The following is a 13,156-nucleotide window of genomic DNA, read 5'->3' on the forward strand; positions in this document are numbered from 1 at the left end:
GGGGCAAAGAGACAGAGGGGTAATAGAGTGACAGGGGATGGGGGGGGGGACAAAGAGAGGGGTAATAGAGAGACACCAGGGAAGGGGGGGGGGGGCAAAGAGACAGAAGGGTAATAGAGAGACAGGGGATGGGGGGGACAAAGAGATTGGGTAATAAAGAGACAGAGGGGTAATAGAGAGACAGGGGATGGGGGGACAAAGAGAGGGGTAATAGAGAGACACCAGGGAAGGGGGGGACAAAGAGACAGAGGGGTAATAGAGAGACAGGGGATGGGGGGGCAAAGAGATGGGGTAATAAAGAGACACCAGGGAAGGGGGGCAAAGAGACAGAGGGGTAATAGAGAGACAGGGAATGGGGGGGGGGGGACAAAGAGAGGGGTAATAGAGAGACACCAGGGAAGGGGGGACAAAGAGACAGAGGGGTAATAGAGAGCCAGGGGGTGGGGGGATAAAGAGAGGGGTAATAGAGAGAGACACCAGGGAAGGGGGGGCAAAGAGACAGAGGGGTAATAGAGAGACAGGGAATGGGGGGGGACAAAGAGAGGGTTAATAGAGAGACACCAGGGAAGGGGGGGACAAAGAGACAGAGGGGTAATAGAGAGACAGGGGATGGGGGATAAAGAGAGGGGTAATAGAGAGACACCAGGGAAGGGGGGGACAAAGAGACAGAGGGGTAATAGAGATACATAGGGTTTGGGGGGACAAAGAGATGGGTAATAGAGAGACACAGGAGAAGGGGGGGACACAGAGACAGGTGGGGTAATAGAGAGACACCAGGGAAGGGGGACAAAGACAGGTGGGGTAATAGAGAGACACCAGCAAAGGGGGACAAAGAGACAGAGGGGTAATAGAGAGACACAGGGGATGGGGGTACAAAGAGACAGAGGGGTAAGAGAGAGACACAGGGAGGAGATGGGGAAGAGAGACTCAGGGAGGAGGGGGGGAAGAGAGACAGGGAGGAGAGGGGAGAAAAAGACACAGAAGGTTTGTTGGCTGGGTCTAAGAACAACACAAAAGGGGCTAGGGAAAGAGAAAAACAGAGGCTGGAGAAGGGTAAAAAGAAACACACAGGGACTGGGATGAAGTAAAAGATGCACAAGGGTCGCTGTAAGAGAAAAAAAGGAGACAATTGGAGACAAGATACACTAAACGAGGTAAAGGTAATATACGTAAATTGATGTGATCCTGTATATACATATATACATATATATATATATATATATATATATATATATATATATATTGATGTGTGTATTAGTAACATATAATTATGCCTATAATATTTACACATATAGTAATATACATTTATATATGCATAATACACACATAAATGTCATTAATATATATATATATATATATATATGTAATGAGCACGTATTGGCCCAGTCTTGTTGCTAGTTGCATACTCATGCACCATAACATATTTAAAGCGCACCCATAGAACTTCAAAATAAACAAGCTAACTTAATTTTTGTTTAGTTGTGCAATTGCAGATATTCAGCATTTCAGTATCATTACTAAAATGTCCTTAATAGGCCAAAGTAGTTGTACTGAAACATTGATTACATGCAAATGTACGTCTACTTAAAATAAAGGCACTCTTTTGTTTATTTTGAAGTCCTATATGCGTTCTTTCGTTGGAGTAAGAGTTTTCAATTTCAAGTTATTTTTTCACCCTCTATATCAGCACACTATGCTGGCGCGACGCATTATTGGGCTGGTATAGAATTTTTTTCCAGGGCTGCTTTTAGTTCCCAGTCCGGCCCTGAATGCATGTACTATAATGAATTAAATCACATCTGAAAAAAGCCACTTCCTGAAGCAAACAAGAAAATAAATATATGTCTACCCCTGGGGCCTTTTCAAAAACAGTAACCGCCAGAAGCCTTCATATAGGAAAGCATTTGATTGGCTGAAATCCTCAAGATTCATGATCTCAGCCATGTAGGCGGGGCCAGCCGTGGCATGGGAGAAAAGGTGAGTAAAATTCCCAGATTTTACTATTAACATGACGTAAAGTCATGATTTTATTAAAGACACGGAGGCGAGTATTATGCATATCTCTTTCTTTATTACTCTCAGCAGCAAAGAAATAGAGATAAATAAATAACTGAAATGAACAAAAAAATACAGTGCTCAAGCAACCAATCACATAACACAGGAAGTGACTATAATATGCTTGAAGCACCCACAATCCCCCTCTTTCTTGCGTATAACGAAGACCAAACGTAGAAAATTCCAACTTCAGCTAACGTAGCCAACAGCATCTCCAACATGGAAACCACGAGAAATTCAGGCTAAAAGGAGACATAGAAAAAATATGGTAATATCTGGGCTCCAACTGTATGCGCATACCAACGAACTAAGTCAAGCCCAATTCCTCACACCCAAATATGGTAATATAGCAAGCGGTAGCACAACCGCATCTCTCCAATACATATAACGTCAGATACTGAAAATATTAGAACCAAAATTACCAATAGAGAACTTACCATACTTAACCACTGTACCAGCCAATTACCAACCACAACCGGGTGGGTGGGTGGGAATAATACTCGCCTCCGTGTCTTTAATAAAATCATGACTTTACGTCATGTTAATAGTAAAATCTGGGAATTTTATTAAAGACACGGAGGCTCCTATTATGCAAGTTCAAAGCTTAGAAACCACTTGAGATGCAAAATGGTCAAACGGCCTGAAGTAGAAATCACGAAAAGTCGATTCCCGTGACCAATCTGTTGCACGTAGAATATCTTCCAAACGGTAGCCCATAGCCGAAGCCTTGGAGGCCATAGCTCCACGGACCGAATGAGGGGCGAATCTAGACGTATCGAGTAACAACTTCCATACCCATCTTGCCAGTGTAGGGGTAGACACCGGAAGGTATGGGGCTCGAAACGAAATGAACAAGGGGCATAAATCCGGGGATCGCAACGGACGAGTAACCTCTAGGTAGGCCTGAAGGCAATCCACCGGACAGAGAGCAGGATTATCCTGGAATCTAGGGCAGACGAACACTTTTGAAGCCGACTTCGTCCTTCTGGATATGTTACAGGAGATGCCTTCCGGGGTAAACGCAATGGCATTCCAGTCAAGCGCTCGAACATCCGAAACCCTCTTACAGGAAACCAAACATAACAGCATGACTACCTTAGCCGACAGCTGTTTCAGTGCCACATCTTGATTTGGATGCCAAGATGACAAAAAATCGCAGAACCACATTCACGTCCCAAAAGGTAGTGAATCTCGTACAGGGTGGTCTAGCGAGACGAATCCCCTTGAATAGCCGGCATACGAAGGGGTGACGCCCAACGGGCGAACCATCTAAACCTTGATGCCCAGCTGATATAGCGGATCGGCATAGATTAATGGTGCGATAAGCCTTCCCAGATTCAAACATCCCAGTAAGGAATTCCATGATCATATGCAAAGGGGCAGATACGGGATCCACTGACCGTCCCACGCACCAACTAGACCAGATTCGCCAGGCGGATCGGTATGCCACTCGAGTACCTGGTGCCCATGCATTGTCGAGGAGGTCGGGAGTAGATTGCGGAACCCCCGCGATAGTCCAGGGTCCCCTGAAAGGGGCCACGCCATCAGATGTAGAAGGCCGCAGTCCACTAACTCATGCGAGTTGCCATCCGGATCCCTCAGGAGATTCGGGAAGGTTGGTATTAGACGTGGGTAATCTGAGGGAACCAAGGTCGAGATCGCCACAGCAGCGCGATCAGCACCATCGAGCAGTCGTGACGAGTCAGCTTCGACAGCGTGCGAGCTATCAGATTGAACGGGGAAAGGCGTAAAGTCGAGCCTTCGGCCATTCCTGAAGGAACACATCCGTCGCCACTGCTGCCGGATCTGGTCTCCAACTGAAAAACTTGGACACTTGTGCATTGAGACGGGACGCGAAAAGGTCCACTTCGAATGGGCCCCAAATTAGCTCCAATCCCTGGAAGGCCGCAGCGTGTAAGTGCCAATCTCCAGAGTCTTTCAAGTAACGAGAGTTCCAGTCGGCCGTTGAGTTGTCTAGGCCCGGTATATGTTCCGCTTGCACGGACATGTTGTTGCAAGGCAGAACCGCCAGAAGTCCTTTGCCATAAGAGCCAGCATGCGCGATTTTGTGCCACCCAGGTGGTCGATGTAACGCACCGCTGACACGATGTCCATCCTGAGCATCACGCAACAATTCGCACGTTCTGGTGTAAGGCTGCGAAAAGTGAATGCTTTTAGTTATAGTTCCAGGCAATTGATGTGGAGTGTTTGTTCTTGATCTGACCATCTGCCTCCGGTAGACAAGGTACCACAACATGCACCCCAGCCGTGTAAGCTGGCATCTGACTCTATCACGACTTCCGGGATGGATCCGAATATGGCTCTCCCGTTCCAGGCGTCCATGTGGGCCAGCCACCAGGCCAACTCATCTCTAGACTCGTCGTCCAGCCTCACTCTCATCTCGTAAGATTGGCCTGTGCGCAGGTGAGAGCCCTTTAATCGTTGAAGGGCCCGATAATGGAGAGGCCCAGGAAATATCGCCTGTATTGAAGCGGCCAAGAGGCCGATCACCCTCGCCAGATGTCGGATAGAGAGGTCGTCTGCGCGTAACGTACGTCTGATCTCTTTCATGATGTCGTCTAGATATATGATCAGACGCACTCCACGGCTCTGGAGGGATGACACTACCGGCTTCATGACCTTGGTGAAGCACCAGGGGGCCGAGGAAAGTCCGAATGGCAGACAAGTAAACTTCCATCGTCTCCCTTTCCAGGTGAACTGGAGGAAATCTCTGTGGTCCGGGGTTATAGGTACCGTAAAATAAGCGTCCTTGAGGTCTAGTTTGGCCAGCCAGTCTGACTCCTGCAGGAGGTCTCGAAGACAATGGATGCCTTCCATCTGGAAATGACGATATTGAAAAAAGGCGTTGAGGGGGCGGAGGTTGCTCGTAAACCCCGGTTGAGCTAAAGGGACCTCTCGTATTGCACCCTTGGTGCGAAGTTCCATGATCTCCGAGGAGATCAATTCTTCTTGATCTCGAGCGAGTGACAGTTCTCTGGGGACAAAGAGCTGAACAGGCATGGACACAAAATCTATGTGGTAACCCCGCACAGTTTGGAGAACCCAAGCATCTGTTGTCAAGGCAGCCCACGCCTCGTAAAACTGGGCCAACCTGCCCGCCACCTGCTCTTGTGTATGAGGGAAAAAAGGGGTACTCACCATAAGGGCGTCCACCCGATGAGGCACCTCTCGGATAGCGGGAATTCCAGGGTCTCCCTCTGGAGGGGAAGAAAGGAGCCGGTCTGGGCTCTTGGAAATTCCTGGTAGGGAGGAAGGATCCTCTCTGGGCGCGAAACGAACCCCGGAATCCTCGGCCGGATGGACGGCTCCTGCTGCGCCCGGACCCTCCAAAAACCCTAGGGGAAAACACCCTCTTCATGTTAGCCTGGGCCTTATCAATGGCGGTGAAGGTTTTCACGTAAGACCCCAGGTCTCTGACGAAAGTATCGCCAAACAACATCCCCTCGGCCGAGGGACCTGGTTCTGATATGGCCATGGTAGCCAATTCGGGTCAATCTTTAGCAGGATCGCCTTCCAGCGCTCAGCGGATACGGCCATGTTGGCATTGCCTAGCAGGCAAATGGCACGTTGTACCCAGTCAATCGCCACGTCCAGATCAATTTCCGCCTAACCTGCTTTGGCGGCTTCCAGCACCTCATAGGCCTTAGACAGAGGACCAAGAGTGTCCATGATCTCGTCTTGGTAGTTTCTGAGGGAAAAATCTAGGCCCTTCTTCTGTTTCCAGCCCGACTTACTAAGAAATTGGGCAATCTGAGGGTCGACCTCAGGCGTCTTACACGCCGATCCTGGGACTGAAGGTCAAGGGCATGCCGCCCGCAGCTTACTGCGACTCTCCTTAGAGAGTGGCGTGCGCATCTTGTGCGCAATATAGCGGGCAATATGCTCGGGTGGTTCCCACTCAGCTGAACGAGGGTGACGCAGGTCGTCCGGGTCAAACAGGGGGTTACCCTGCGGATCCAGAAGCCCCGCGCCGCCGCTCGCCCCCTGGGCAGCAACACCTTTAGCAGGGATAGCGCCCCCAGTACGGGGTGCCACGGCAGGGGGAGCTTCCTCCTCCGAGCCGGCCTCATCATCAGAGGCATAATCCATCTCCTCATAGTCATCCTCCTCACTCCGGTCGCTCTCCGACCTTTCATCACGGGATCTAGCCCGTTTCCATAATCTGGCCGTTTTTGCCCGGCCAGGGGCTCTTTTGCGCGGTGGTAGCGCGCCATCAGTGACTGCCTCAGGCGAGTCTGTCAGGGCAGGTACAAACCTGCGTCATGGAGTGGAGGGAGAAGTGTTTGGCCTTCACCTTGGCTTTACGAGCAACAGGTGAGGTAGGGACAGGGGCAGGACCCGTTCCCAGTAGGGTAAAGGTAGCCATCTGGGGTAACAAAAGGAACTGTGCCAGAGTCTGGGAAAAGGAGGAGGACAATAGCCCCCATAGCGGAGGAGAGCGCTCTCTGGAGAGAGGACGCCATGATGGTGTCCATTAGGGCTTGGAAACTCCTCAGACACCATATGTTCCTCAGGGGCCCCCTGATGGAACTCATCAATGTGGCCCTCAGGGCCATCACCCTTATCCTGCATGGTCGCAGGTGGGGAATAAAAATAATGGCAAAAGGACAGGCAATCTGAAACAAAAATGGAGACAGAAATCTAAGAAATCAGGAGAAACAAAAAGGAAAAAGGACAGGGTTTATTAACCCAAAAAGAGACAGTATGGAGGAGAAGAGGAGAAATAGAATGCAAATGAATGCAAAGGAATTCAGATGAACAGGCAGCAAAAAACTTCAGCCAGTGCAGAAAGTATGTAATATCTACTAAACAGTACCTACCCCACAGTGGTGTGTCCAGAAAGGAGAGCGGGCACTGGGTGCCTGCAGGAATGGTCCGCCAGACAAACGAGGTCGGGAGGAGGAGAAAATGGCCGCCGCACGAGGCAGGGAGGTTGAGGTAGCCGGAGAGCGTGGGGGAAGGGGCACGCGCGCATCAGCAGCGCGGCCCGACTTTCACACATTCGGGAGCGCCGCCGAGCAAAGCGGAGGCTCACCGGCGTGTGTCAGAGCAGAGAGGTAAAGGGGATTCCCCACGGCCACCCGCGGCAAGCGATAGAGAGGGGAGAGGGCGGCGGTACTGCCGTATATGGCAGTAACAGCCCCCAGGGAAGCACACCACAGGGGGGGGAAGAAAATCAAAATAAACGAAGCAATACAACGAAATATAAATAATTAAAGCAATATGCTCCTAATAAGCCCAAGGGCTATAATCAGGAGTAACAACAAGGAAAAAATAAGCAATCAGCATAAAGTAAAATCAATATTAATCACAGAGCATAAAATTGTGTACTTAACTGGTCTGAGAGCAGCAAAGAAAGAGGGGGATTGTGGGTGCTTCAAGCATATTATAGTCACTTCCTGTGTTATGTGATTGGTTGCTTGAGCACTGTATTTTTTTGTTCATTTCAGTTATTTATTTATCTCTATTTCTTTGCTGCTGAGAGTAATAAAGAAAGAGATATGCATAATAGGAGCCTCCGTGTCTTTAATAAAATCACCTTTGGGGTGGTGGGATCACCTAAATAGTTATGTTGACACTATAGTGTCAGGAATACATATTTGTATCATTGACATTATAGTGTTCTGTTAACATGGAGTTTTGTAACATAAACGATAGAGAAGGGAAATGACAGCTCACTTTAATTCACTATTTAGTGAATACAGCCCAGAGCAAAAAAAAAAAAAAATAGAAATAGAAATAATAATAATAATAATAATAAAGATAACACCTAAACTCCCCATGTTGTTATCATCCTGACAACTTGCTCTTTGATTCTATCCGATGGCACTGCAAAATTAATTAGGATAATAAGCATTTTATTTTTTTTTTATTTGTAAGGTCCACAAAAAGATTTTGGTATCAAAACCTATATGCCTACATGTAAGAGCATGGTTTGTTTTGTTTTTCAGACTTTTAGTTCAGTGACTTATGACAGTTATATTTGATGATAATTGGAAATGTTTCTGCTGTAAATTGTAAGAATCGTGTTAACATTTTCAGTGCCAGGCAAGTGATTGTCAGTTCCTTTGCAGTTCTACACTATGAAATGTTTATAGTATTCTTATTAAAATAAATGATTACTGCTTCTGGTGGGGAGCTATGTTTCTTTTATTTTACACGATTTCACCTTCTCGTTGATAAAATTAAAGGAAGCTGCTACAGTTAACTGAATATAAGGATTTTCTAAATCAGCTATAATCAGCAATGGGAGATCTTCTAAACTTGGCAAGCCATTGTGTTTTTCCTCTATGATTTAATAGCCAGCACTGAATGTCTGATTCATGTGTCTGCGTTTAATAAAGGTAGTAAAACACTATTTCTTCTAGAAATTAACACCTGATGGAAGTGTTGCTACTGGCTACAGCCACATCATAACATCATGTTCTCGTGAATTGTCATATTGCTACCTTTCACAGCTGTATGGTGGAAATAGTAGATTGTGGGTTTAATCCACTAAACACAGAATTTTAGTGAATTGAAAATCGAATTTCAGAAATGTAAACAATAGAGACTGATTTTTTAAAATTCTCCTCATTTATAAGTATTTATTTTCTTTTTCTTAACTTGATTATTTTGGCTTGAATACCCTAAGTGGAAGGATTAGAGTGGGTGTATTCACTACAAAGTAAATCGGTTTGACATTAAATCGGAATTTGACATTTTTAGACCAAAATATCCAATTTGAAACAAGATCATTCAAAATAAACAATGTGGGGGTTTCTTTCCAGTGCAACTACTCTGGCCTGAAATGTAAAATTCGATTTTCGATAAAACCACGCTGCACAGTTTAGTGAATAAGCCTTATACGTGCCATTGCAGCACCACAGAAGAGAATTATAGAGAAGTTTTGCAACTGATCGGAGTTTGTTACTTTGGTTTTATTTAACAATTCAGCTATTTTAACCCTTATTTTGCCAGTGTGTTGTGAACGTTTAGCAGCTTACTGTTTAGAGAATAAAACACCTTTAGCGTTTTGCTTGCAATACATTTGATTCTAAATATTAAACATTCTATTTTCTGTTCACAATCAGATCACAGGTACGAAATCTCAAGGAAAGGGCGATTTTATATTTACTATAAATAGAGTCTATAACTAATTATTAAATTCTGTATTAAACAAGATCAATCTGCAGAGTGATATGAGTGGCAGTAAGGCCCATTTCGAAAACCCCGATTTAACATGTAAACCATGTCAGTAGATCATTAACTATAATATATACAGTATTATTATGAATTTTTCGTATTTATAGGGAGAATGCGAATGAGCATATGATACGAATATTACAAAATCTTTAGCCTGCTTCGCTTCATTCGTTTATGGACCGAATTCATAAAGATATTCAATGACATGTTAGAAAAATTTAGCATACAATGTGTCAGAAATATCTCGGTAAGAATGATTGGGCTCTGTTAGTGTCCATTAAAAACACATTAACGAATTGTGCATTGGGTTTGTGAATTCATCTATACAAATACATATTAGAGATATGCTACATTTTTACAAGGCAATGTGTAAATAATTTAAATAGTGCATTAAAAATGAATGTAACGATAAAACTAGAACTGTTTTCAATTTCTATGAAATACAAATATTCAGTTCATATCACATGTTTTTCACTAAAATGTATATAAATTCAAATTTGGTTGCAAGTTTTTTTTTTTTTCTTATTTTTTAAAACTTCACAAAAATGTTAAAGCAAAACAGAACCTGAACGGATCATTGTTTATTGATAGCCATATTATTTAAAAGAATGTGAATTTGTAGATAATAACTTATTTTTTTAAGAGACACATTTATACTGAAGGTCATTTGAGTATGCATATTTCACCGAGAAGTCTGCAATCCATCTTCCGGAAATGATTTCTGAATTATTCCACAAGAGTCTTTAAAAAGAGATTAGGAGGGCTTTATGAGAAAATTCCTCAGTTTGTTTTTTTTTGTTGCTTTTTTCCTTTTTTACAAGTTACGATTTTGTCATAATTAGGAAACTTAAAAAATCAACGAATTTTCTTTCACACTGGATCTAAGAAGTTTATGTCACTTAACTTCGTAAGATTTATAAAATTCTCTTTTTATACATGAGAAGAATATATTTTTAAAAACTAAATAAAATGAAGAGACATGTTTTTGTACCGATGTGAAGTCTGTGAATAGATGAATGGAGTTTTCATTGTCTGTCACCAAGACCCTGACTTGTGACCTGTTTTTTGTTTGTTTTTCTTTTGTTTTTTATAACTATTATTTTTCCACTTTTGTTCTATTTTTCTTGATTCATGTCAATGTAGAGAAAAGCTAATATTGTCAAATAGTGTTGTATTAAGGCAATACATTCTAATGATCGATGTTTAACTTACAAACCTTTTTATTAACAAAGAATTTAAATATCAGGTCCATTGTTTCCATAATAAGAAAAAAAAAATCAGTACTTATATAAACAAATATATATTTTATATAAAATATTTTTTCAATTAAAATATTAGGTTCTTAGCTTGATATATATATATTTCACACATTGACTGTTACATTTCATTAGTATCAATATTACTGACATAATAATGCTAACCACACTTGCAAAATATTGGCTGCAAAGCATTGAATTAAATTATGTTTAAAATTCAGTTAAAAAGATATAACATTGTATATATTTTTACATTTTAATTTATTTTTTTATTATTTAAAAGACGATTGTAAGTGAATCGTGTTGAAATTCGATTTTGAGATTTGTATGACCCTGGTCGCTGCACCAGTGGAGTTTTTATATCTAAACAATACGCATACAAAGTTCTAAATGTTGTGCAATCACCATGGAAACAATAGAACGTTCTTGCTTGCCGCTCATCTCCTAGAACTTTGCTTCAGGTTTGAGTGAGTTGTGAGTTTGTAAGTTGTGGCCAGTTTAATCTCATTTTTTCAGGAAGGTTTTCAGCTCTCCAAAACTCTCAGTTTAGTGAATAATCTCCCTTAAAAATTAACTGCTTGTCACCCTTCTTAAACCATTAATGCAGATCTCCAGCAGACCAGACTACACTCTTCCAAACTTTTCAGGGGACAATACTGGGGCAGGGTATCAGCAGCACTAAAAATGATCACCAGTTAAATTATTTTGCTTTCACGGATGAGGGGGTTTAACCCCCCATGTAAATTAAACTCTTTGGTTATTAAGTCTGAACACTAATCTTCTACAACCTTTGCAGAATGCAGCACAGTACCTCGCACCTGCACTGTGAATAGAAAACATTCTCTGTATAAGACACGCTTGCTGCCCCTGTGTTCTAAAGCGCTGTCTGAATAAGACTGGCTCCTCCAGTGTCCCATATTCCCTTTTCTTTTTCCTGCTTTGATCACAGAAAATGTCTTCTAATTTGTCCATTTTCATTGTAACAACATTTTCGAGTCTCTTCTTTCTTTCTTCTCTTTTTTTTTTCTATTCTTTTATTATTGTTCAATTTCCAAATCAAAGATCTACACAGCACAAGTATCTACAACAAAAGTTATATCTTAACTTGGCAGCAGATTACATCTAATGGATACACATTGTCCTGCTCTTTGTATGAGCAGATATAGAAACAGAAAGATAAAGACAGACAGACAGACAGACAGACATATACATGGATAGATAGATAGATTTTAAATACACATAGACAGACTGTCCATCTATAGATAATATATAAACTATATAAACTATGTGTCTGTATGTTTGTGTTTGTGTGCTTGTCTGTGTACGCGTGTGTCTTTGAAAATATGTCATTTGTGTATGTTTTAACGTGTGTGTTTATAAATGAATATAGTATTGTGCTTTTTGTTGTTTTTATTCGTGGGCATTCTGTAAACTTGACTTTCTTCAAATGTAATGGCTTCTTGTTTGTGTTTACCCCCTTCTTCTCCCAACAAACAGATAACAGACCGCAGGGTTGCCGAGTATTTGAAGAGTGTGCATGAAAATGAAATCGATATGTCTAACTATTTGGATGATGGATGGACAGTGATTTTTTTTTTCTGTAAGCCAGAAGACGTTCCTTTGCACTGTCTGTTATTAAGTCTAGAACAAAGAGTTTCAAGAAACGTTCTAAACACCTTTTGTGATGCATTATTGCTTGTGTTGTTTGTTTTGTTTTTTTTGTTTATTTTTTTCACCAGCATTCTCTAAGGTAGAAGTAATGAAGGAAATTGGTCCCAGACATAGCTATGAAACCTATAGCACATACCCCATCGTATCTGCCCCCCCCTGCGGCCGATATCATATCTTAGACTTAAAGTGATTATGAAGTCTGGAGATTGTGCCTTGACAATGCTGGAGTTTTAGAAGCCAGCAGAACTCTCCTACATCCAGAGCACTTTGATGTATTGCCAGCAAACTGACTTCCTCCAAGACAGGAGTCAACATTTGTTTTTCACATTAAATGGTGTTTATTTGCCTTGTGGAAAAAAATGATGTTAAGAACCACTTTTTAATTCTATGTATAACAACCGCGGGGGTCTAACTGAAAATTACTGCAATAGCTATAGACACAAATAACTAGATTACCAAAACGTTAGTATATCTCCCAGCTTCATTAATATGGAACAGTCTCCCCAGTTAATCTCCAAAAGCCAGTGTTCCCCTCTAAAATAGCACTTTGGGACGAATTCTACATGAGATCAATCACTGCTAATGCAGCAAGGTTTAGTGCAGTAAAAAAAAGCTATTTACACCTTCAAATAGAAGCTTTTCAAATTTCAGAGTAAAGGTCATACATCAGCAAGAAGAAATGATTATGAATTGGTAAATGCGCCCTCTAGCTATTAACTACTCCATGCTATTTATCATTTCTCTGGGCTCTCCGATTTTTAAAATCATTTGGTTGTTTGAAAGGGATTGCAAGAGGATGAGGAATACTAGAAAAAGAAACTAGAAAGTTTGTTACAATGACCAAAGTTCCTATATCTGTAAAGTTTCATTGTACACGTGTCTATATCTATCTATGCAACTATGCCTTATATGTCTTTGGCGACAAACAGACAGATAGACAGACAGACAGAGACATACATACAGAGAGA

This window comes from Pelobates fuscus, chromosome 2, assembly GCF_036172605.1.
Source record: "Pelobates fuscus isolate aPelFus1 chromosome 2, aPelFus1.pri, whole genome shotgun sequence".
NCBI classification, from domain to species: Eukaryota; Metazoa; Chordata; class Amphibia; order Anura; family Pelobatidae; genus Pelobates; species Pelobates fuscus.